Genomic DNA, 25,536 nt, shown 5'->3' on the forward strand with positions numbered 1-25,536 from the left:
CTACTGGAACAGTTAAATGAGAAGACGGATTTGATGACTAATGCGGTCAGAATTTTTGAACAGGCAGTGGGAAACTATATGGAGCCCACCCAGGAATCAAATCAGGAGTGTGCCCTGACAGAACAGATGAGAGAAGAGGATGTTGCTGAATTTTGGGCGCCAGAGATGGAGGGAGCTGTGGCCCTGCAGGAACATGAGCTTTTGGACTTGACAAATGAACTTGGAAAAAGCCAGATTTGGAAAGATAAAGTTTGGACTGGTTTGGAAATGGGGGGTTGGATAGACCCCCCTATGCAGGGATGTTTGGACTGTGGGGGCTCTTAATTTTGGAGGGATTCTGAAACATGTTTACAAATACCACATGGTCTTTGGAAAAGGGGCTGATTTGTTGAAAAGGGTCAAAAACATTACCAAGCTGGAGTTCCCACGAGTGAAAGGAGAATATGAAGAAGAGCTGCGGAAGGGACATGGAAGAGACTTAAGGGCCTCGGATATAGGGTTACCAGGTTAATGCGCTAGATCAATGGGATAAAAAGGACTGACAAAACCCAGGACCAGGAGGAAAGGACGCTGGATGAAGATTGGATTGTTTTTATTTCTTTTTTTATTATTAGGATTGTTTTATAAAATTGATGCATGTTAGAAAAATGTTGGAATGAAATTACTTGGCTCTAGCAAAAATGTTTAAAGAATTAGGTAAGAATATTATGGTTATGAGAAGTTGGTAAAAATAAGATTTAAGTTTTAAGTTTTAAGGTTTTCTATAAGATAAGATGAAAATAGATCAAGGTAATGTAATGACAGAATATTATGAAATATGGAAAGGATTTGCTGCCATAATTAATAACTAGGATACAAAAAAAGGGAGGAGGAGGAGGTCAAAGAAAGAAGGTAATGAAAGTTGAGGATTCGAGAATGATGGATTTGTTTTTATCTGTTTTTGGTGTATTTTTGTTTTTTGAATCTGCATTGTTTGATGTGGTTTGTTTTCTCTTTGTTTTCTCTTTTTTCTTTTTCTGCTGTGTTTTTTTCTGTAATTTTAAAAATTTTCAATAAATATCATTTAAAAAAAAAAAAGGATTGCTGATGACATGCCATTTTTTTGCTGTCCTGTGGGAAACTACTTGCTTTTACTTGCTGCCATTTGCAACAAAATCTGTGGTCAATGCCATCCCCGCGCCCACCTCCCCTGCAAAAAAACCAAACAAACATGCAAGAAAGTTCAGTAAGATATTTTGGAATCCTCATGTCAGCAAGTATCCTCTAAAGATGGTCATGTCAGATGGTATCAAATTTTTTTTGCATAGCCAATGAAGCACATTATCAATGAATGACTCAACTCCCTAAATTTTTCAATGATGTGACAGATGCTCATGATTTGATCATATGTGCTTGTCCTTCTCTGAAATGGTCAGGATGTGGTGGGATTTCTGCTATCATTTGCTTCACACAATATTAGAGTCATCATAAAATTGGTAGTGACATATGAAGTACGAGAGACCTTAGCTCTCATTGTCGGGCACCACAACTAATACTGCAAATATAATAGATTTAGTAGATAAGCAAATTCCCAAAAGGTCTCTTAGACACGTAACAAATACATAAATCTAAAACAAATTGTACAAAGTGCAAGCAATTCTTCATGATTAAATGTTGCTCTCAACCTTCACCGATCTCCTTAATACAGTGTGAACCTCACTAATTCATACTACCTATAATTAATTTTTATTACTTTATTTGTACTATAGGTGGATAACATTCCTGACTCACAGATTCTACGCAGTGCCAAAGAAAAAAACTAACAGGAGATGCTACACTGGGTGGCTGGATTCAGTTTGGAAACAAAGTATAGTCATACCTCTTGTTACGTATGCTTCAGGTTGCGCGATTTCAGGCTGTGTCCCACGGCGACCCAGAAGTACCAGAAAGGGATACTTCCAGGTTTTGCCACTCACACATGCACAGACGTGCAAAATGACATTGCGCACATGCACAGAAGCGGCAAATTGCAACCCACGCATGCAGACGCGGGCTGCATTCTGCTCATGTTGCAAACAGGGCTCCAGAACGGATCCCGTTCACAACCAGAGGTACCACTATACGGCCAAGAGTAACCCAATAAGGAAATATACGTGAATTTTCTGAAACATGACCAATCCAATAATTCATTATCTAGACTGCTGCGTTTTCTTAACATTTTCACATGCGCATAAAACCTCAGATTTCAGCAGCAAATATTGTTCATGTAATCAAGACTACACACAGCATGTAGCACAAGTAGTCATACCTCGTGTTGTGTCCCGCTCTTTCAGCTTATGAACGCAACAAACCCGGAAACACTTCTGGGTTCGCCACCCGCGCATGCACAGAAGCGATCTACGCACTTTGCGCATGAGCAGAAGCGATCTGCTCAATCGCGCCGCACACATGCACAGAAGAGGCGCTCTAGTTGCGGACTTTTCGGGGTGTGAACAGCACCCCAAAATGGATTGTCCACAACTAGAGCTACCACTGTATTGCTACTGCTTTCAAAAGAGTTTATCACACTATCATATCATCAACCAACCTAGACTGCCAGGATTATGTCCTTAAGATGACAAATCTTATGCTCATTGTTTCTTCTTAACTTGACATGCTTCCTCAACATTTTCCTCCTGAGACTTTCAATCAGGAACGAATGTTAACTGTTATTTACTTCTTCCGCTTTTTAAACAAGGGACAGATCTTAAGTTTGGTACAAGCCATTAACAGGAGGATTTCCACTATCACCCCTTTTCAAACACCTCATCCATTCTCTTTGTCATTCCAAAGAATATGTGCAATGTTTGCCACCAACTCCCAAAACATTCCATAGAATTTAACTCAGGAGTAGTAGGTACTGCATTAGTGTCACCCGTTTTAATTCTAACATGCAAAAGGCACCTTTCAATTCTTAATGCAGCATTGCTGCAATGACTGTCAGCTCAAAGGCTTGTTGATTGACAAACAATGCTGTCTGGTGACTTTTCTTGTAAATGAGCAGAACCATCTATTTTAACTTTCATTCTACAAATCCTATGCCCCACGTATTCAGCAATACTGTATTCATATTGTTTCTCTGGCATATCCTCCAGCATTATGTATTTTAATATACACGTGAAATTTTAGTTTGAAAGGAAACTGGGGACAACTACCCTGCCAAAGACAACTGGCTCATTAGGAAAATAAAGACAAATTTCAGTATAGCAAGAAGAAACGCTGTCTGGTGCCAAGCATACTTTCTTATCCACAAAGCAGATGAGGAAGATTCAGGAGGCCGCCAAATTCCACATTAGCCAACCTTCGGTTGCAGATATGCAGTTCTAACTATTAACAGAATCACAAGGAACTAGACCAAGGAACTCATTAGACCTTAGCATCCTCTGATGCTTCAAACTGTGCAGACTCACGCCTTCTGCAATGACATTATTACACTACTTTGGCACTGTGGGTCTAGAACATGGACAGTGCCTTACAATGTCGTTTTTTCCTATCCTGTTTTTCTTGCTTTTTGAAACTGTAGTTTACATTATTCTTCATTTGCGGTTTCCCTCTACCCTTTGCCGCATTATTTCCTGGTTCCTGTTCAATCTTCATGGCTGGTACTTCAAGGTTTCTGCTAATAAATTTCCATCTTCCTCCTTCTCTTGCTATCCCTGTGTGCTCCCCAAGATCCTATCAGGTCTACTACTTGCTGAATCTTTCTCATTCTTCATTACAATTATGTTGCTTCTCGTTTCTGTTTACTTCACTGGCCCACTCTTTCTGCTTGGATTCTACCTAAGCTTCTGTTGCATTGGATCCAAAAGTTCCCTTTGCTCCACTGGAGGAAGACTCCTTTCCTCAGAAAAAGAGAACCTCTGCATCTGACCCATTAAGCTTAACAGAATTCAAAATACAGCAGACACGCATAGACAAGAGAGCCTGCAAATTATGTGCATTGTTCATAAGAATTAAGGTTTGTTAAGAGGAAATCCTCACAAAAAGGAGAGATGTAAAAGGTTATTCATTTATTATTTATATAAAACATTTATATCCTGCCTTTCAGCCAAAAAGTTTGACCAAGTGACTTATGCAAGGCCACTATCCAACAAGTCAGTCCTTGCATTTCCAAGCTTATCTTATTTACAAGCCTCACCAATGTTCAATGGATGGTTGTGTCAGAAAGAAGTACAACTTCATGAGCATCTCCCTTTAGCTGGGGACTATGTGTACTATGTCCTGCCAATTAGAACACTGTTGCTGTATTCTTTGTACTTACATATTATGTTGTGGAGTGTGCCTCTGGGGGTGAAGTCAAACCGCTGAGTTAGCAGCATCAGAGTGAACTCCCTGGGATGCTAGCCTGGGCAGTGTGTATGAAGGTCCTGGGCTGACTAAATGACAAGACACCCCTCTTAACCTTGCTGATGCTTCCACAGGAAAGGAAAGCAGTACATTTGGCACCAGCTTGGATGCAGGAGATGCCAGAAGGAGGCATACAAGGCAGCATCCAACAGTCTTAGGGATTCTACTCTGGATTTGTGTAGGGTTTACTCCTAAGCCTTTTTTTCTCCCAAAGGTTTCCCACAAAGCGGCGGAGGTTCAGGATAAGAGTTTTCCTTCTCCATGGACTACCTTCCCAGGTTAATGGGCTCCATCTGCCCCTTTTATATATAGGTTGTCTGCAATTGATAGTATTTGTAGGTTTCATAAGAAAATAACAATGTAGCTTTCATACAACAAACAACAACAACTTTTTGTTAATAAATTGGATGTTTTATGCAGGCGGTCTCTTAGTCTAATATTTTACTGTGCATTTTATTAAACTATCCTGTCTGGGTCAGGGTTTCAATGAAATGGTGTATGGCTAAATGCAATAAAAGTGACTTGACAAGACATTGTTATGTTCAAGAGGTCCAGGTTACAGAAAGCTACGCACACAACTCATGATTAATTGTCACTTTTTTGTTTTCCCGTTTTCATTCTGGCACATAATTAGCGGAAAAGTATCTAACAACCAAAGCCTTATGCCAGCAGAGGTTATACTGGACATATGCCCTGGAAGAGGAAACCATATCTCAAAGTGCCCATTTGCTGACACTTCCAGCTTCAAAGAGCCCTGGCCTGGGTAATACTAGAAAATGGAAACAGCCACTATTACCTCCAAAATCAGTAATAACCATCGGCTTAGACTGCCACTACAAGTTTTTAAGAAAGAAAAGTATACGGAGCATTGCCATGCTTACAACACTACTTGCCCTACCCTTGCAGTAAGGAAGTACACATAATTAAACAATTAGCATATATAGAAACTTTGTTGAAGATAGGTCATGCCTAATATTATGCCACATTAACCATTCATTAATGCTTTTCACTTTTCATGGTAATGATCGATAACCGAAATAATACAGTGGAAGTGTGAATGTATTAATTCAAGCTCATTAGCAAATAGTTTGCATGAGTATAAAGAAGGTCAATACACCAAAGGCTAAATTGAGTCTGCCCTAATTTGAAACAAAAGTATCTAATTTTCACCTCCTTCCCCAAATTCAAGCACCGAGCTATATCAAAGAGCATCACTTACGATATAGCTGTTCAAAATTAACCATAAAAACACTGGATAGAGGATGAAATTTCAGATTCTGAAGCTGGATGACACAGATGCTATACAGGGAAAATGATGGCAACAAGACAATAAAATCCAGAGCATGGGGGAAATGCTCAGGGTGGTAGGTGGCAGGCAATCAAATCCATCAAGCTGTTTTAAAAGGATCCCTCCGGATCCAGATACTAAACCTTATTTGGGCTTATTTGCATCTTACCCCAACTAATGTGTTGGAGCATTTACACATAGTAACAGGACTGTGCAGTAGTTTACAATGCAACTACCAGATGAAAATCTACCGCAGCCTCAGGAGTTGTTGTGACACGAAATGAATCTGGGTGCAGCTGTGCTTTATGCTGAGCCACAAACCTGCAGGTTACATAATCTATCTGAAGTACGCTCAGGCCCTGTGCTTACTCCAACCACTAAGATGGACTAAGATGCAGTTGACCCAAGAGTATAAGAAAAAGCTTCCTATTCAGCTTTGCCAAAACAATATGGTGCTCCTCTTTGGTCCTCCCTCCTGGTTTGTCCTCTCTTACTCTTCAGTTCTGACTTATGAGGCTGCTTTGTCTTAAAACTAACCTATGACTTAGACCCTGACACACAGAAAGCCCACCATCATAATATTTTGTCTTTTTCATCTATTAAAAATATATAAATACAAGACAAGCAAGGAATTGAAAACCAGACATGGCAAAATAATATTTTAAAAAACTATAGATGCATGCAGATGTTTTCTGTAGTTAATACAGTTAGCAAACAGTATCATTTAGGCCCCTGAACTGTCAAGTACAGCAGTTTGCAAAATTATAGTTTACATTTAAACTACAGGAAAGGAAATACACATGTAATTATTACATGGAGAGACCTACTATTGTCCAGTAGGTGGTTTCAGTTCTTTTCTCCAAAGAACTGCTACATGATATGAAACTCATTGAACTTCTCTGCACCCCAGTACCTACAGTCCAAAGGTTCTGCACAAGTCATTTTGATCCACCTTGGAAACATATATAAACAGTGGAGTACTGTATTTGTTTTAATTACAAAATAGCACTGAAGTTATTATATCAGTTCCTGTACTGCACTGCAAAACGTTGGTTAAACTTGGGAGAGTTTAATTACAATATGTCTTTAAAGGGGCGGGGGGAGGAAATTAGCAAGGTTGCTGTTTTTTTGTTTTTTTTAAAAAGCCCTGTTGTGCAAACCTATGTATACAGTACAGGGTGATTCATAATGAAGTATGCAGTTTCCATTTATAGTGAATGGAATTTATTATTATGAATCACCCTGTATATACATAGGCACATGCAAGTGCATTTTTTTTCAAGGCTGGAATTAAGATGTGTTTGAATAATATTGTAGAAAATCATTATTGGATTTTTTTTTAACCTGTAGCATCCAAGGTTGACATGCCATTAAAACACAGTAAGTAAAAATAGCACTATCTTTCCTAAAAATTATACAGCACAAGATGTAACCAGCTATTCTCACAAATTGGTGGGTAAATGAATGGGGTGTGACAGAACTCTTGTTTAATGTGACCTTTGGCTGTGCTTTCACTTCTCACTAGCTGTTCTCAGGGCCAGTGCATAAGCTGCCTTATATTACCCCTGGAACTATCATAATACGTCATTCAGGAAGCATTTAATACTAGTACAGGTGAGTGACAAAGCATACTTGCAATATTTAATATCAATGCTTTACAGGCCTTTTTCAATAACGTTTTCATATTGTGAAAAAAATACAAATGAAAAGGTTAAGATAAATAAAAAACTTCCAAAAAGATGTATATTACTGGGGATGCACTTCGGCATAAACTACAAAATACAACACATTCTACTGTTATATGCGGCGATGTATCTGACCTTTGTAAGTACGTGGTTGGTTTTTTTTAAAAAAGCAAATCTGAAAGACTAATGTAAAAAGCAACCAAGGTGTTCATAAAGGTGTTATGAACAAGGTTTACAAAACTTCAGCAATCAAAAAGAAAGAAACCGCCCCCAACTTGTCATTGCCTAATGCTGTTCATCTAATACAGGAGAGAGAAAAGCCATTGATACACACTCTATACAAGTTTTTTATCCATGTATATAAATCAAAGGAAACAGCTTCCTTTAAGGCAAGCATATGAAGATACTAAAGCAAGATACCAATTAAATATTCATACATTCAATATTTCAAAATAAGGAATTTGGATATACACATGCATAATTTAAGTTCTATAGTGAAACATATCTACAGAGGCCATTTCTACTGTACTGCAACAGCATCCCAACTTGAAATGTACAATGCATCCTTTCCCATGCCCTGTTAAACTTTAAATTCTATAGTAATTCATCTCAAGCACTAAACACAGAATAAAGGCCATGTTGTGCACACAGCACATTTATCAGAACTACAGCTTTGCCCTCATCATTTTACTACTCATTGCATGAAGGAGATACTACATTCCCCTACAAAAAAGAGAGGCTGGGAAGGCTGTATTAAAATAAGCAGACTTACTGAATTTTAAAGTGAATTAAAAGTTTAGCATTAACTGTAAAACATTTACAGCAGCTGAAGTCATAGCAGTGATATATAGAGACATGCGCACAAGACCAAACTATTTATTCATATTTAAGGTAAGAGCCGTTTTGCATCCTTGTCCAGTAACCCACACATAGGTAACATCTGCAGAATGATTTACTTAGAACACATCTCCATCCTACTCGTCACTGGCTTTTCCCTGCCATTTATCTCCTCTTTACTGTCCAATCAATTCAGGACACTTTAAACACCAGTAGACATCGATCTTCCCTGGGCCCAAAAACATGTCAGTTTTCTGAGCATTCTTTCTGTATGAACTTTTCTTCCATTATTAACACGATATTTTATGTGCTCTACCCCTGGAAAGATGGTGCTTTCTCATGAAGCCCCCTCTTCCTTCTAGGATCTCGCTCCGAGTAGACTTTCTGCAGAGTTGAAGGAGCAGCAAACAATGCATGAAGCTTGCCCTGTAATCTAGCAATTGTTAGTAATAGCCTGCTGGGTGTTTATGCATTTATCATTGCTGTGGCGTACCAGGAGGGGGCTCCATATGCAAAATGCCCCAGGGAGGCAAAGCAGGGTGCTGAGACTGTGTAGACACCACCTGGACTCACTATGTGAACAAAGGGCATCTGCATCCTACCCTCTCTGTATGCAGAGGCCAAATCGTGCATCGAAATTAGTGTAATGCAGGAAGCAGAGCATCTTAGAAATAGAAAGAAAAGTATTAAGGGATATTAGAGATGGAAGGAGAGACTGGTGGAGCTAGAACTGTCTACATTAGGTGTGATTCCACAGTAAACATTAGAAGACATTAGGAATGACACTTTGTAGGGCAGGTTAGTGTTTGTAGTGAAACTTACTGAGCAAGACCTCCATTTAAAAAGAAGAGGCTACTCAAGTTTGACTGAGCTCAGAAAATCTTTCACCTATTCTCTTAGCAGCAAGTGCATGTTCTGAAAGCAATCATGAAGCTTCAACAAATTACTGAATGACAGTGCAACAATTGTCTGTATAATGGGTTGAATCAAGAGAATCTTTCCTGCAACAGAGAATGTGTCTCTATATCCAACACATATAGAAAGTGTACAGGAAAGTACACTAGTTGTGTAAACTATGGAGAAGAAGAATGTGTTCACTTTTGCACCAAAGGTTAAATATTTATCTTTATATAGCTATGGAACAGCAAAAGCAAGATTGTGAACAGGTAAGTAAGTACGCAGTCACAAGTTACAAAATCCCATGTAAAATGTGTACCTACAAGGAGAAGTACTTCATATGCAGAAAATATATCTATCTATTGGCCTTGCAATGAATATAAACTTGCCTCAAAGCTAATACTTTAATTTTCAAGAAGCAAGTAAGGGGATTTAAAAAAAAAAACCTAGTCAGTAACAATGCAGCGTCGAAAAGCAATAAAATCAAAATTAAGTTATAAATAATTTAAAGCTTGTCATGAAGATGTATTAATAATTCATCAGATAAATAATTTACTAAATAATCAAATAAATAAATAATGAAATACATAAATAAATCAGCAAATAAATAATTCTGCAAAATAACCTAAACAATAAGTCACTAAAACAAATGACAGCCCTACAAAACTATAATGATTTTCTAAATTCTGATAGTTTTAAATAAACAAATGTATATAAAGTAGATCAATCTTTGTTAGATAAAAAGATATTTTTTCAGTGATACTGGTGAATTCCTGATTACACTGCAAAGGCTACACTTTAAATTTCATAAGAATGGAGCTATCTTTGTAAATTAACAAAACTGCTACTATATATCTTGTCCCTTACATTCCATGCGCTCCCTTTGTACAACTAATTTTTCATCAAATATATATGGACAGGCACTTTATAATATTTTTAATTCACATTCTTTTCAATGCAGTACTTACAATACTGCTACAAATACTGCTACAGCCCTCCTTCGTAGATTTCTTACTATCTTCTTCAAACCTTCAGAAGTTTTGCTGCAGGGAAAAACAAGTGGAATAACCTTAATTATTACAGATGGTATCTCATTCATTAGTGGATGACAACATTTTATTTGAAAGCATACGAAAAGCTGTTTTATAATTCTACAAAGCAACTTAATGTGAAACAACCATTACTGTTTGCCGACTACCTAAAGTTTTTAGAAGTCTTTGGTGGAATGATTTCAAGCAGACTGATGTGTGTTTGTTGTATTTAAACTGACACACAATCTGTGCAAACTGGCAGTCATTCAGTTATGAAGACAAAATGTGAGAAGGACAAAATGCTTGGCTGACTTTTAAATCCTTCCTCAACGTTTAAAGCTCATAGTCCTTGGAAATATACAGAGGTTACCAAGTTTTTACTATCTGAATGCACTCGCCATTTAAAATTAAAAGAATACCATCCACATCCTTGAATGGTAGTGTCAATCAGGGGCAACCAGTAAGGTAAAGGTAAAGGGATCCCTGACCATTAGGTCCAGTCGTGGCTGACTCTGGGGTTGCGGTGCTCATCTTGCTTTACTGGCCAAGGGAGCCAGTGTACAGCTTCCGGGTCATGTGGCCAGCATGACTAAGCCGCTTCTGGCGAACCAGAGCAGCACACAGAAATGCCGTTTACCTTCCCGCCAGAGCGGTACCTATTTATCTACTTCCACTCTGACGTGCTTTCGAACTGCTAGGTTGGAAGGGGCAGCGACCGAGCAACGGGAGCTCACCCCGTTGTGGGGATTCGAACCGCCGACCTTCTGATCGGCAAGTCCTAGGCTCTGTGGTTTAACCCACAGTGCCACCCGTGTCCCAGGGCAACCAGTAGAATGTTACAAATCAAAATTCATTCAGGATTTGTTTTAGTATACTAAATTGGAGCTCCAAAGCATTGTACTGCAAAACATAGTGGGACAAACATGTTCCCAACTATACTAATTACAGTGAGTATAATTATTTCCCACTACTGATATTCTAAGAATTCTCTGTATTCTAAGAGTTCTCTATTTTATGGAAGTGCCTTGAAATGTAATTGTTACCTGGTCCTGGTTTCTTGTAAACAGCAACCTAAAAGCAAGACTTGTAGAATTTCAAAGGTGCTTAGGGCTATTCTTACAGTTCCTGGACTTCTTTTGTGGATAAAGTCTGAACTATTTAGGGGACCGTAATGAAGAAACAATCATACAAAAAACTATTTGTTATACATAATCCATTGAACAGATTTCCACATGTCAACAAGGAAAATCAATATTGGAAGTGAGATGTGTTTTGCTGCATGGTCATGCCAAATTACCTGTAATTTTCCTGTCTATATTTATGGAAGCAAACTGAACAGCTCCAAATCTGCTATAATTTAGACTATCTCACTGGACAGTCCTTGTAGACCAAACTATTAAACTATTTGTGTGGAGTTTACTAAGATTAGCTTAGTCTCTTAGACATACAAGATTTCTATTTATTTCTTTATTTCATAAAATTTATATACCGCTTTACTGCAAAAAAAATCAAAGCAGTTGACAAAAAAAATTTGCAGCCATAATTTAAAGCCTACAGAAAGAGTAAAACACAATAGATACCAAAAGCAAGGAGTTCCAAAGTGTTGGTGCTGCCATACTAAACAACAGAGTTCTTACAGATACAGAAGATCTATTTTATATTTATTTACTGTTTTCTTAAGGCCGTCCATAATACAGTCACATGTTGAGGGCTACATAAGTACATCTAAATGGCATTCTAAACTGCTGTTTTCTGCTCTAGTTTAAGCAGTGGGAACTGTTCATAAAGACATTCAAAATATATGCTGCATCTCCTAAGAATCCTCTTAAGTCTTTCATATAGTAAACATTAAATTTCAGTTTAAAGGATAGGTGCAATTAAGTGGCATCTTAGTATTAGCAGGAATTGCATTTAAGCTATTAGATAAAATGTGGGGAAGGGTAGTTCAGTGGTAGCAGCACATGCTTTGCATGCAAGTTCAATCCCTGGCATCTCTAGGAAGGGTTGGGAAATACTTCCTACCTAAAACCCTGAAGAACCTCTTCCAGTCAGTGTGAACATTACTGAGAAGGATGGGCCATGGCAGCTTCTTAGGTTCTTGTGTTTTTTCTAATTCTTTAAAATACTGTACAGCAGCATAGTTCCATAAACTATGTGTGTGTTTCTAATGATTAGCAAGAATAACAGTCTTTCAAAAGCAAACAATGAGCATATGATGGTGGGAAGCAATGCTTGATGCTGAGTATATAGACATGGTTAGAACTGTGTTATTACATCCTATGGCACTTACTTTTGAGTAGACATATATAGGATTTTTTAAAAAATCAGGTCCAGTAAAAGGAAATAATAGCAAGACATAGGCTGAATGGTAATAACTGAGTGCTGAGGACAAAAAAATCTTTGAAGCCATCACAGAACTTACAGAGGGATGCACAACTTGTTGCAAGAGCTATCTCATTGTATCTGCCACTTCAACACTGTTTCAATTATTAACTCAAGTGGTCAAATTCATTGTAATTTGATGACATTTGCACAACAAAGTTCTACTATTTTCCATCTAAGGTATTAAATATAAGGAGTTTTCAAAGACACAGAACTATGGTGCAAGAGTTACATTAAACTAATGCATGGCCACCTTTTTCCAAGAATACCATCCAGCTCTGGAAACTTTTGATTTATGGATATACTGTTTTAAAGCAGTTCATACATTAACAAAAATGCAAGAAAAGGTGGCAATACTGTTGCAGCTCTTACCCTATTGGCAGCATATCTACTTTAAATTGGGTGTTGTTTATTTGTTGCATATAGCAGAATTAATGACACTAGAATTAGCTTACCCTTCTTGAAGCATTATATGAGATTATTCCTTGGTCTCTTCCTCTTTGATTTAGTACACCTTTTAAGATTATTTATTAATGTTTGGATATCTCATCCATCATCCATTATTATTGGTGTCGTAAATTAGAGGAATGGAACAAAGCACTGGACTATTCACTTTTTCCATATTCATCAATAAAACAATCGCCTCCTCTGGCATGTAGTGAAAGAAATAAGTTGGTTTTAGCTGTCAGACGACAACAACTCCCTCCTACATAAACAACTTCTATGGATAATTTCTGAAATCTGGCACAATCGCATCAAAGCAATTCTCTCCTATGGGGACAGTGAGAAATTGGAACTGAACAAGCAGAAGGAGTACAACAGTGGAAAGATATATATGATTTGAGGATGAAGAAGAGCTGTGATAATGAGTGGGAGAAGGAAACTGGGAAAGGAAAGATGTGTGTGCAGGCTGACTTGGGAAAATTTGGCATGAACTGTGATTCAGGGTGCAAGAGGCCTGACTAGCTCTATGTAACACTGGGATTGTGTTGCTCATCAACCAGCGACAGCAACTGGGATGAGGAAGACCACCGATTTCAGATTCCAAAGCAGTTTAAAATACTAAGTGACAGCTAGTGCAAACCAGCTTTGAGAAACCCCACCCTCATATCCACATGGAATGAGAGGCAGGATCATATTACTAAATGTGCTCTAGACACTTGTCATCATAATCCAGGATCCAAACTAGGTTCAGAGTAAACTGGAGCTCTCCCTGCCAATTCATTTCCTCTTCAACACTGATTCCAGCCACACAAGCTATATTTCCCATGCTTCCAGGTATCCTGGACATAGTTGTGTTTGCTCATAAGAGCATCTAAGGGCTACTAGAAACGCTACCTGTTGCCACATAAAGATAAATATGGGACAAGAGTGGTGAAGAGGGGGGCACAAGGAACCTAACTGGATCCATTCTGGTTTGGGTTGAGTTGAGATGAGACTGAATGTAAACATAGTAAAAAAAGGGGGGGATTCTGGAAATAAAAGTAGGAAATGGCTATTTGTCCAATAAAGTTTAGAGACTAAAACTATAAACCACCCCACTTTGGAGATATAGCAGTAAAATTTCACTACCAGTAATGCCTTTCAGCAACATGCAATGATAATTAATTTTGCTCTACACTTTCCTCCATGGGTACTTTCTCATAGGAGAAAGTTATTATATAGCCTTTTATCTTTAAAACACCAATCCCCAAACTATTTATATATTAGGAATCATAATATATTTTGACTAGAACAACATTTTGGGCCCTCCTATTCCAGTAACAACTATGTCAATGGAAGAGATGTTAAAAGCCTAGACACGAAACAGCTATGTTTTCCCACAAAAACTGACACAAAACTAAGTGTTCAGTGAAGAGGGCTATTACATAACTGGGGGAGAGGGGAGAGACGAGTCTGGCTGGATTTGATCTCTGGACTACAAGTTGCTGGATATACCGTAAGATTAAGGAAAGCTACTTTAACTGTGCAATATATTCACTTTACCTCCCTTCTTCCTTCTAGGATATAGGTATGACTCTTCTTGGGTTTTATATCACAATGATATTGAGTAAAATATAATTAAGATCTTATTTTGCTAGTATCTCTTACAAAGTCGGTTTTGGATATCTTTAAAGTACTAGATTGAACATGGTCAACAAAATGGGAGGACTTCTGGAGCCACAGCTGTTGCTTTCTTCTCATTTACTGAAGCTTCCTTGGACTCGAATGTATTTATAGACTTTTATCACTGTAGAGGCGGTGATTATATGCAAGGGAACTGAGAAGCAATGGTTATGGATACAAATGCATGAAGCCCCAAGGCTTCTGGAGCAGAGAAGACCTCAATGCATTAAGCTCTATCGAATTTTCTTTCTTGCAGCGAGGAAACTGTATGTTAGACTCCTTAATGATTGCATCATACGCACTGTTCACTCTAGTTAAAAAACTGATTAAACAAATAACTAGATAAGCTCTTTGGAAAAAAGTCTGGTCCCATACCCACTAGAAGTGTAGGCAAGATAATCTCTATACCAGCATGCATAAGCATGATATGAATGTTAACTGCATTGTATTCCTAAGCATTATTATAAAATTATACTGCCTTCCTTGAAGCAGTGAGATAACAAAAGCTACACTTTAAAAAAACACCTTTAGAAATATCCACCTTTTCCTGCTACTTTCAGGCAGCTTGGCATTATAAACTGCTGGACAGAGAGAGTTTTTAAGACTACTCTCGGGGGTCATATGCTCCAACTCACCAATGGAAGTAAAAATATGCCTACATCTGGTCAAAGTGCTTAGGTAATTAACACTGCTAAAAAGGCATAGAATTTCCATCAATCTGGAATTAGTCTCTGCAATCATTCTAATTACCTTATTGACTTCTTTCACCATTCCCCAGTTGCTCTTTTAAAGTTTAAGCTTACAGTAACCACACTTAAGAGCCTAAATAACTGTCCCATTTCTTATGCCCTTGATTTAATCTTTAATGGCCGATTCTAACATATATTATGTGCCCCGTGAAAACTGCTAGCAGTACTTTTGCATGGTGGTAGCTTCCCACAGTAGTTTTAACATGTCAAAAGCAGCTCACTGTGTGGATTGCCTGAGTCACATGGAGTCAGCCCTACGCCAGTGCCAGCTGCCATTATGAATGTGTAAAAAGGTAAAGGTAAAGGTACCCCTGACCGTTAGGTCCAGTCACGGATGACTGGGGTTGCAGCGCTCATCTCGCTCTATAGGCCGAGGGAGTCAGCGTTTGTCCGCAGACAGCTTCCGGGTCATGTGGCATCCTGACTAAGCCACTTCTGGCGAACCAGAGCAGCGCACGGAAACGCTGTTTACCTTCCCGCCGAAGTGGTACCTATTTATCTACTTGCACTTCGACGTGTAGTGTGGGCTAAATAGCACTCGGCAGCCTCTGTGATGAGCAACAATAATATGTTACAACTGCCATGTGGAGTCACTATGATTGTGGAAGAATGTTCAGAAGATTCTAAGGGACCACTGTAACATACAACTCAGCCCAAAGAGGAATATAAACACCATCTATTAAAAATTAAGTATAGTGTCTGAAATACAGTAACTTTAAAACCTGCCATATTCCAAACAATAAACCTTCAATCAAGCAAGTAATGGGCAAACCCTAAAAACATGTTATCATATTAGAGGCTTGACACCAAGAAAGCACCATGACATACTCATCATGTTACACAATATACTGTCTCTCCTACCCAGTAAATTTATATTGATTGTAATGACAGTGATTTGTTAATTCAGAGTCCTATTTAAATGGAAGCTTTCCATTGCTGAAGTCAGCAGCCATGCCATTCATGTATCCAAGACTATGAAAACACACCGATTTTCTTTCCTAGAACGAGTATTAAACAGCCTGAAACACACAACTGCAATGTTTGACTTCATGAAACAAGTGCTTACTCAGCAAGCATACAGCAGGTAATGCATTATTCCACTTAAATTTAGTAGCACTTTATTATCCATTTTACACAAGAATCCATAACAGCAGCAAGTATATTGTTTGACACACAGTGAAAACCCACATATTGTGTCTGACCTCTGTCAGATGAATTAATAATTTCTTTAAACAGTGACAAAGCATCATGAGGAAAACAAAACAATACAACATAGAAGGTAGCATTCTAATAATGAAGATCGCCTTTGACAAACAAATTGATAGGTACTTTGAAAAGATGGGCATAAGATTAAAAAAATGGGCAAATTCAGTTTTCCTCTGGACCAGGAATAAGAAAATTGAATTTATGAACATCATGGTGATACTAAAATATGGCATTCTTTCTTTGTTTTGTACCTATCTGAATCTCTGTTTCATTGAAAAGAACAGAACACTTCATACACACAATTTTTATAAATATATGTATATGTACAAAACAAGTGTACACACATGCATGCACACACACACAAAACTATGTAACACTGTGTGTGCACATGCACACTGCTCAAAATACATGACATGTGCGGCTACTTTGCCCTCTGAGGCCTGTAGCAATTGTACCCAGCTGCCCCCCTCCTCTGCACACAGGACTGTTGCTAAATTGAATCTCCAAGTTCAGAAATACTATGCCTATCCATTGCTGGCGGAAGAGGTTGAATGGCAGGGGTTTGTTATTTCCTTTATGTTTTACAAAAATATATGTTATAAGAAGCAAAATTCTAGGCGCCAACATCAGATTTTACAACTGTATTGAGTGGGAGGATTTACAAGGTTCCCCAATACTGTCACTGTGGCACAGTGTTATATCACAGAAACAAAACACAGAAGTTAGTAAAGCATTGATCTCTTACACAATGACATCAATATTTTCAGAACTTTCCCCGCCTGCAGGCAGAATGGCTCTCTCTACAAGCAATCTCTCTTCCACACACATATACATACAAAAATGCACACTTATGGTTTGAAACTTTTGTATTTAAAGTATTTTCTCCAGGCATATTGTATTGTATTTCTCCAGGCTTCGTATTGAAGAGCACTCTATAATTTCATTTGGCACCAGCGCCAAAGGAAGGCTCTTACATGGTTTCATCACAAATTCTGATCAAGAAACCCCAGTGTACTGCTTTTTGAAAACTTGTGGGTAGGCAGTTTCAGTGACCTAACTTGATAAACTACATCTGAAAAGTAAGCTCTACCTCCGGGGTAGAGAACTTGTGGACATTCAGAGTGTTTGGACTATGAGTCCCATCATCTCTGTACCGACCAGGCTGGCTGGAGCTGGGAGTCCAATAATATGTGGAGGCTCACTTGTCCCCCACTGCTTTAAATTCATGCAACAAATAAGCTAGTGATCTTTAAGGTGCCACAGCTTTCCTGCTTCTTCAAATACTTGTCATTTCCCCCCTTCATTTCTGTTACAGTTTCCTGGACAGAAAATTAAAATAGACATTTTACTAACCAAAACTGATACTTTCCCCACATTGTGGGTTTTATACCAGAAAATGTTACATGTTGCATAATATTTAAATGTGCATGTGCATGTACACAGCCACATGAACACACACCCCTATACAGACAATTATGTGCAACGACTGGCTATTTGGTTACTAACAAAAAATAGGAAGCCTCAAAAATGAAAAATGAAAAGAGAAATTTGTCTCTAAAGCACGGGTGTCATACACAAGGCCCGCGGGCCGAATCCGGCCCGCCAGACCTCATCATGTGGCCTGTGTAGCCGCCGCCGGCCACCAGCCTTCACCTTTTTTTTTTTTTTACACAAGAAAGCCGCCTCTTCAGCGCATGCGCGGCAGCCTACAAGCCAGAGAACGTCTGCCCTCTAGCGGCGCCGGCCGTTCTACACAGGAAACCTCCACTTTACATGCATTCAGGAAACCTCCACTTGTTTTTATATTGAGTGCATGCCATCCTGTGATGTGACAGATCCAACGGCTGCCTGAACCCTTCTCTCCTGTACTGTAAGTACATATGATGTATAGTCCTACAGATACAACCGGCCCTTTGAGGGTGACCAAACTGCTGATGCGGCCCCCCAATGAATTTGAGTTTGACACCCCGCTCTAAAGTATTGTTCAATATGCCGAACACATTATTTCCTTACAAACTGATCAAAAATCTTCTGTTTCAAACGGACATACAAGGCAAAATCTCCTTAGTTTTTAGTTACTGCCTTATTCATTATCCCTCTGCACCAAATGAGGGCCAATGCACAATATATATTAGGGTAACTATCCCAGAGAGGTTTTAAAAGACAAGTATGCAAATTATTCATGGGATGAGAATCAGCACCAGCAACCCCAAAACTGCTAGGACTCTTATGCTCCCTGTTCTCTTCCCAATCAGGAAATGCAACTCCTGATACTGAACACCCCATTGCTTATGTTCAAAAAGGGCATAATTATAAAACCAGCTGTCTCCAATGCCTTATGGACAGTGATGAAGAGGAAAAGGTGGACCATAGACAACTCTATGACATTAAATCCATCACCTAATGTTCTCCTTGAAGGTGCCTTAATCATGACTGGACTGCCACACTTATCAGATATCCACATTGTGACAGATAAAATGCAGGAAAACAAGTGGTTTGTGGGGAAGGGTTCCCCACTGAATGTGGCTATGCCAGTTGGTTCACTGTTTAACTCAAGTGTTCTTGAAGAATTCATCTAACATAAATGGGTGGCGTTATGGATTCATGCCTCTGAAAACGAGGGTTTTCTGTCATTCTGTGGCTTGGAAAATATCCTCAAGTACAATTACACTAACTGGATGCACTTTTTGAATTTAATCATGAAGTAATTTACTGCAAGGGGACACGGGTGGCGCTGTGGTCTAAACCACTGAGCCTAGAGCTTGCCAATCAGAAGGTCGCTTCGAATCCCCACAACGGGGTGAGCTCCCGTTGTTCGGTCCCAGCTCCTGCCCACCCAGCAGTTCAAAAGCACATCAAAGTGCAAGTAGATAAAGAGGTACTGCTCCGGTGGGAAGGTAAACGGTGTTTCCGTGCACTGCTCTGGTTCGCCAGAAGTGGCTTAGTCATGCTGGCCACATGACCCGGAAGCTGTCTGCGGACAAACGCCGGCTCCCTCGGCCTACAGATCAAGATGAGCACCGCAACTCCAGAGTCGTCTGCGACTGAACCTAACGGTCAGGGGTACCTTTACCTTTAATTTCCTGCAAGCAAGACACGGCAGTCTCTATTAAAAGAAAATGAGTTGTGCTTAAGTCCCATTGAAATCAGTGGGAAAAGTTAGTCATTAGTAACTTGATGCCACATTAATTTCCACAGCACTTAAACATGACCAACTTATTCTGGACTAGGACACATAATTATTACATCCAGGCTGCAATTCCATGCAGACTCAGGTGGGAGTAACCCAGTTTAAACAAAGTGGGTGTAATTCCACACAAACAAGTTTAAGATCGAACTAACAGTTAATGAAAGGGACGCGGGTGGCGCTGTGGGTAAAAGCCTCAGCGCCTAGGGCTTGCCGATCGAAAGGTCGGCGGTTCGAATCCCCGCGGCGGGGTGCGCTCCCGTTGCTCGGTCCCAGCGCCTGCCAACCTAGCAGTTCGAAAGCACCCCCCGGTGCAAGTAGATAAATAGGGACCGCTTACTGGCGGGAAGGTAAACGGCGTTTCCGTGTGCTGCGCTGGCTCGCCAGATGCAGCTTGTCACGCTGGCCACGTGACCCAGAAGTGTCTCCAGACAGCGCTGGCCCCCGGCCTCTTGAGTGAGATGAGCGCACAACCCTAGAGTCTGTCAAGACTGGCCCGTACGGGCAGGGGTACCTTTACCTTTAACAGTTAATGAAACATGTTTTCTGAATGTGGCAGATTATCATTAACAGCTCCATAGTCACTAACCGTGTTTAATACTAAATGTGCACCAGCGTGCCGTGTGTTTGACTGTGAACCAGGCCACAATCAGGGCATGCCACTTTTTCACCTTGTGCATAAAATGCAGTATTCATGCTTAAAATCCTACATTGTGTCCCTAGTATACTTTTTAAGCAAGAAACTTCACTGAATTATTATTTCAAAAGAGATGTGTTACTCTATAAAGATAATAGTCAGACACAAAAAAATTACCTTACACATGTCCAAGTGCTTGGGCGGAACTGTAATATATATATATATATATATATATATATATATATACACACACACACACACACACACACATATACACAGAACGCCTCTACAACCCATGTAACAAACCACTTTTGAAAGTCCCTGAAATTTCATGATTTGCTATATGATAGGGAGCACTTCACCTAGAATATAGGCCCAGAAGACACAAAACTACCGTAGTTGCATGGGTTTTTAAAAATAAAAATCCTAGTCCATACAAATTAACCCATCAACTCATAGGCACTAAACTAGGGACTTGTAAGCATGACAACTCCAAGTCTTTCAATAAAGTCTTCCACAATTCAAAACACCTTAAGCCACTTTACGAAGGGGATTGATTGTGCTATTATCCCATATGTAGACTTAATATACTAGAGAGAAATCAAACCACACTTAAAAAAGAGAATCTGAAAATTGGGAAACTACAAGGTTCGTGTAATCTCAAACTGTTCTCTAAACAATAGGGTGTTCTCAGTACTTAGGAGGCAGCTTCTAGTTTGGTTTAAAAAAAGAAAAAAGAAGGAACAGAAACGATGAGTAAGCAGATGTCACAAAACTTCATTTCTGAATTTGGCAACGGGAAAACATTATTGCCTAAGGCCACAATCCTGTATCCAACTGCCTAGAAATAAGCAGTGCTGGACTCAATAGGACTGAGTAGATATGTATAGAATGGATCTGTAAGGCATGTGTGTGTGTATATACAGTGGTACCTCGGGTTAAGTACTTAATTCGTTCTGGAGGTCTGTTCTTAACCTGAAACTGTTCTTAACCTGAAGCACCACTTTAGCTAATGGGGCCTCCTGCTGCCGCCGTGCCACCGGAGCACGATTTCTGTTCTCATCCTGAAGCAAAGTTCTTAACCTGAGGTACTATTTCTGGGTTAGCGGAGTCTGTAACCTGAAGCGTATGTAACCTGAAGAGTATGTAACCCGAGGTACCACTGTATATTCACACACACACACACACACACACACAAACAAAACTTATTTGGTCACAAGGCCCACCAAACTCAACAGAACTGACTCCTGAGAAGACATGCATAGGATTCCACTGTCCAGAAGAGGGATATGAAAGTGAAACTACCATAAAACGCCAGAACTGAAGTTTTGTGGAGAGGCAACTAAGGAAAACCGAGCAGCTTGAGCAAAGAAACAAGAGCGTCGGAGAAGAGGAGGGAAGGAAGGAAAAGTTCTACTAGCTTCACCTATGAGCAGATTAGGAGGGGGTGGTGAAAACAACGCCCACATGAGCAGCTCCCGTCCTCTCTCTCTCTCTCGCCTCTTGGAAACCAGCTGAGGGCGAGAAACTCGGCAACCACCAAACTAGCAGCAGCAGCGGCGCCAGGAAGCGCCTCCCCGCAACCTGCTTCTAGAAACGGGCGCGCAGGAGGGTGGAAGAGGAGCGGCCTTTGACGTTGCAGGCCTCAAAAAGAGCCACTTCCTCCCCTTCTCCGGCTGCCCTTCAGTGACAGCCGGGAATGGAGGAAGCCGTGAGGGGACGGAAGCGGGAAGGAAGGACGGAAGGAAAGACCTGGGGTGGCTGCAGCCGAGGAGGCGGCCATTTGGGAGCGGGAAGGGGTTGGGGATGTGGCTGGGAGCGGGCGGCTTTCGTCGGCTTTTACCTGCTGCCGTTGGTGCAGGGGCGCTGGAGAAAGCGGCTCTGCCTGCCTGCCTGCCTCCTCCCCTCCTTGCCCGCGTCCCTCCCTCTCTCCCTCAAAAGCCTTCCCCCCACGGCCCGCCAGGCTGAGGGAAAAGAGGAAGGAGGCCCAGCAACCACCTTCCTCGAAGCCTTGCGCCGGTAGCCGAGTTCAACCGCCGCCCCCTCGCCTCTTGCACGCAGGCGCCCGCCTTCGCTGAGGGGAAGCGGAGGCCGCCCACACCGCGCGGCGACGGCGCGCTGGCCTAGATCCGGCGGCTGCTCGGAGCGGGGCACTTTCGGGACGCCTGTCGGTCTGAGGGGCTCGGGGACTCGGGCGAGGGACAGGCCGGGAGCGGAGGGAGACGCGGAGAAGGTTGGGGCTGTGGGCTTGTCGGCGCGTGTGAGGCGTTTGAGAGGAGAGCGGAGTCCGCGGCTTCCTCGCCGCGAGCCGGTCAGCTCAGCGCCTTAGACTAACCTTCCAGTTGGATAAAACGTAAAAGGAAAGCCAGGGGCAGCTCTCCGTTGACTTGGAGGCCCACTGAGTCGAAGGGGACTTGCCGCCTGGTTACTGTGGAAGACGGTGCTGAGGAGACGAGCGTGTTTCCTTTATTGCCTTTGCCCTCGCCTCGCTTTCCACACACACACCCCGGAAATAAAAAAAGCAACTCCCCCACCCCAGAAAACCCCCCACCTCAACTACATTCCTGCTCTTGCAGACTACTTTTTCTGAAACTTGCTTTAAATTGTTGTTGCTTTTTTTGTTCGTTTGCTTAAAGGTGAAGTGGCAGGAAGATTGTAAAGCTGGACTAAAATGCGGACTGAGCATCCGTCTCCCAGGGGTGCCGACTTGAATAAAATATTGTGGGGGCCCAGGTAAGCCCCACCCTTCATAATCGATCAGGTTTGAATGGGAATGGCCATCAACTTTGTGGGGGATTGGCCCCCTCAAATAATTTATTGTGGGGGCCAAAAAACCCAGCGCCCCTAGAAGTTCTATGCCATCTCCTTGCATTTTGAAGCAGTGATTTCAGTGGGTATACTTGAGCATGACATAAGTTGGATGCAACCCTGTGGTCCTAATGTTGGTATATTCTGCTTCCTTTCCACCAGCTCTTATTTATGACAGTTTAATTCAGTGGTTCTCCCCCCCCCCCCATACTTCCAGAATAGAAAATTGCTCGCACCACACCAAAAATTTAATTGATATAGAATGCATTGGGAAACACAACTAGGATTGTCCTCAGTATCACTTCAAGGTCTTTGCTCTCATTTTGGAAAGCTATCCATATTCTGCAAATAAAATATTTTGATACTATACTACACAACATTGAAATATTCAAATGTTTCATTGATTGGCCTTCATTCTTCCCACTACATTCTCTCCTGCCACACTAGTGTGGTACTCAACACTCTTCAAAAACCACTGGTTTAATGAGACCATAGGTAAAAGGTAAAGGTACCCCTTACCATTAGGTCCAGTTGCGGATTACTCTGGGGTTGCAGCGCTCATCTCACTTAACTGGCCAAGGGAGCCGGCGTTTGTCCACAGACAGCTTCTGGGTCATGTGGCCAGCATGACTAAGCCGCTTCTGGTGAACCAGAGCAGCGCACGGAAATGCCGTTTACCTTTCCGCCAGAGCAGTACCTATTTATCTACTTGCACTTTGACATGCTTTCGAACTGCTAGGTGGGCAGGAGCTGGGACTGAACAACGGGAGCTCACCCCGTTGCGGGGATTCAAACCACCAACCTTCTGATCGGCAAGCTCTAGGCTCAGGTTTAGACCACAGTGCCGTCCACACATACCCTTTTACCATGTTTAATTAGGCTGCCTGCTCGTTGATATTAAACATCAGGCAAAGTAATAAGGTAGCATTCTGCTCGTGATCAGCTTCATTTTTTGAGGGAAGACTCAATACACTTATTAGCGAAAAGCAGGGCTTTTTTTTCAGCCAGAGCTCAACTCTGGCACCTTTCAGGTGGGCGCCATTGCCACTCTAAGAGAACAAGGGAGAAGTTCCTGGTAAACTCCAGCACCTCTTTTCCTGTAAAAATAACACTGGCGAGAAGACACTGCTGATTTTAAAAAGCCTGCATCTCTTGAAGCGGATCAGGTGCAAAGTCCTGTGTGTAATTTATAAACTTTTCTCTCTGCTTCCTGTATGGGCGATATTCTATCTTTTGAAAGGAGGCTGGACTTTGGTGGACAATATTGTTTATAGAACCATTTGCAAAACATGGCATTCACTTCAAAAAGCAATAGTTTCCTACAGTCCATTTTTACTTACACTGATCTTCAGCATAGTAAAGGATTTTGTTAGAAAGAATTATTATCTCTTCTCTGATCAGCCTACCACTGTTTCTGATCAAGACTGCTGACTGGTGTTTTACAGCAGCAGGTTTAAACATCCTGTTCTAATATAAGCACAGTAAAGTTAGGCTTATTTCTGGTAACAACAATTTAAAGTTGTTACCAACTGCTGAATATGCACAAGATTTCCTCCATATTGGGACATTTTAATTTTAGCTTGCTTCCTGAAAGAAATAAGCCAGCCTTTCATTTGCAGATTCCACGGTATATCATTTAGTACAATATTGGACAGCTGGAATGTACTTGGTGATAATTGTAGAAAATATTAATTCTGTGGAACCTAGTTCAACGTTTGGCCTTAAAATCATATTGATTAAATTAACTAGTGCATAGGTATCCTGCTGGCATGTGTACTAAAGGCAGAGGCGACCTTATCACTAAGGCAAGGTGAGGTAACTGCAGGTGCCAATTGTTCCTCTTGACTCTCCCAACCATTTTCATTTGTTAGTAGTATGTCCTGCGTAACCAGCCTACTGCCTCATTTATAGTTGACTCGTATTTTGTTAAAGAATGAACTTATGAATGTGGCCTTATCAATGGCGTCCAAACCTTAGGATCCAGCAGTATTCTCAGTGGGTGTGGTCCAAAATACTTACAGATAAAAGATCTTCAGATAAGAGCTGAACTCGGAAAGACCCACAACAGGGCTGTTTTGCTTTCTTTTTCCGACAGTAGCTTCCCCATGCTGTTTTGCCTACCACTACAACATACCCACATTTCAACACGTTGGCACTATCCTAATGCAACACGTTGGCACTATCCTAATGCAAACATAAAGCAGTATCTTGTGCTGCTTTCAGTCGTGGAACCAGTCACAATGTAATAAATGAGCTGTGTGTTTTGCCAACTTCAGTTGGAACTTGGCTGGGCTGCCTGCCTTTTTCTTACCTGGGAACTATGAATGTGTCTACCTATGTGAGGTAGTGCTCAAATGG

At 40.8% G+C, this 25,536-nt stretch overlaps 1 protein-coding gene and 1 long non-coding RNA gene across 9 annotated transcripts in view; one reads left to right on the top strand and one right to left on the bottom strand.

Moving 5' to 3' along the window:
* Positions 1–22,362, bottom strand: part of TBC1D5 (TBC1 domain family member 5) — a 219,661-nt gene extending 197,299 nt beyond the window's left edge. For 5 of the 8 annotated variants that reach the window (XM_080974681.1, XM_080974679.1, XM_080974680.1 and 2 more), the window contains exons 1-2: positions 22,214–22,290; positions 10,053–10,115 (exon numbers count right to left, since the gene is read on the bottom strand). The gene's annotated coding sequence lies outside the window, so the exon portion shown is untranslated. Of the gene's footprint in view, positions 1–10,040; positions 10,116–21,796; positions 21,869–22,213 lie in introns of those variants that run through there. The other 3 variants (XM_080974676.1, XM_080974677.1, XM_080974678.1) reach the window with 3 other exon arrangements.
* Positions 10,053–25,536, top strand: part of LOC308459565 — a 43,555-nt gene continuing 28,071 nt past the window's right edge. The window contains exons 1-3 of the long non-coding RNA XR_013978154.1: positions 10,053–10,109; positions 22,380–22,603; positions 23,007–23,103. This is a non-coding gene — a long non-coding RNA (uncharacterized lncRNA). The remainder of the gene's footprint in view (positions 10,110–22,379; positions 22,604–23,006; positions 23,104–25,536) is intronic.

Source organism: Podarcis pityusensis (genome assembly GCF_964106645.2).
Source record: "Podarcis pityusensis genome assembly, chromosome: 12".
NCBI classification, from domain to species: Eukaryota; Metazoa; Chordata; class Lepidosauria; order Squamata; family Lacertidae; genus Podarcis; species Podarcis pityusensis.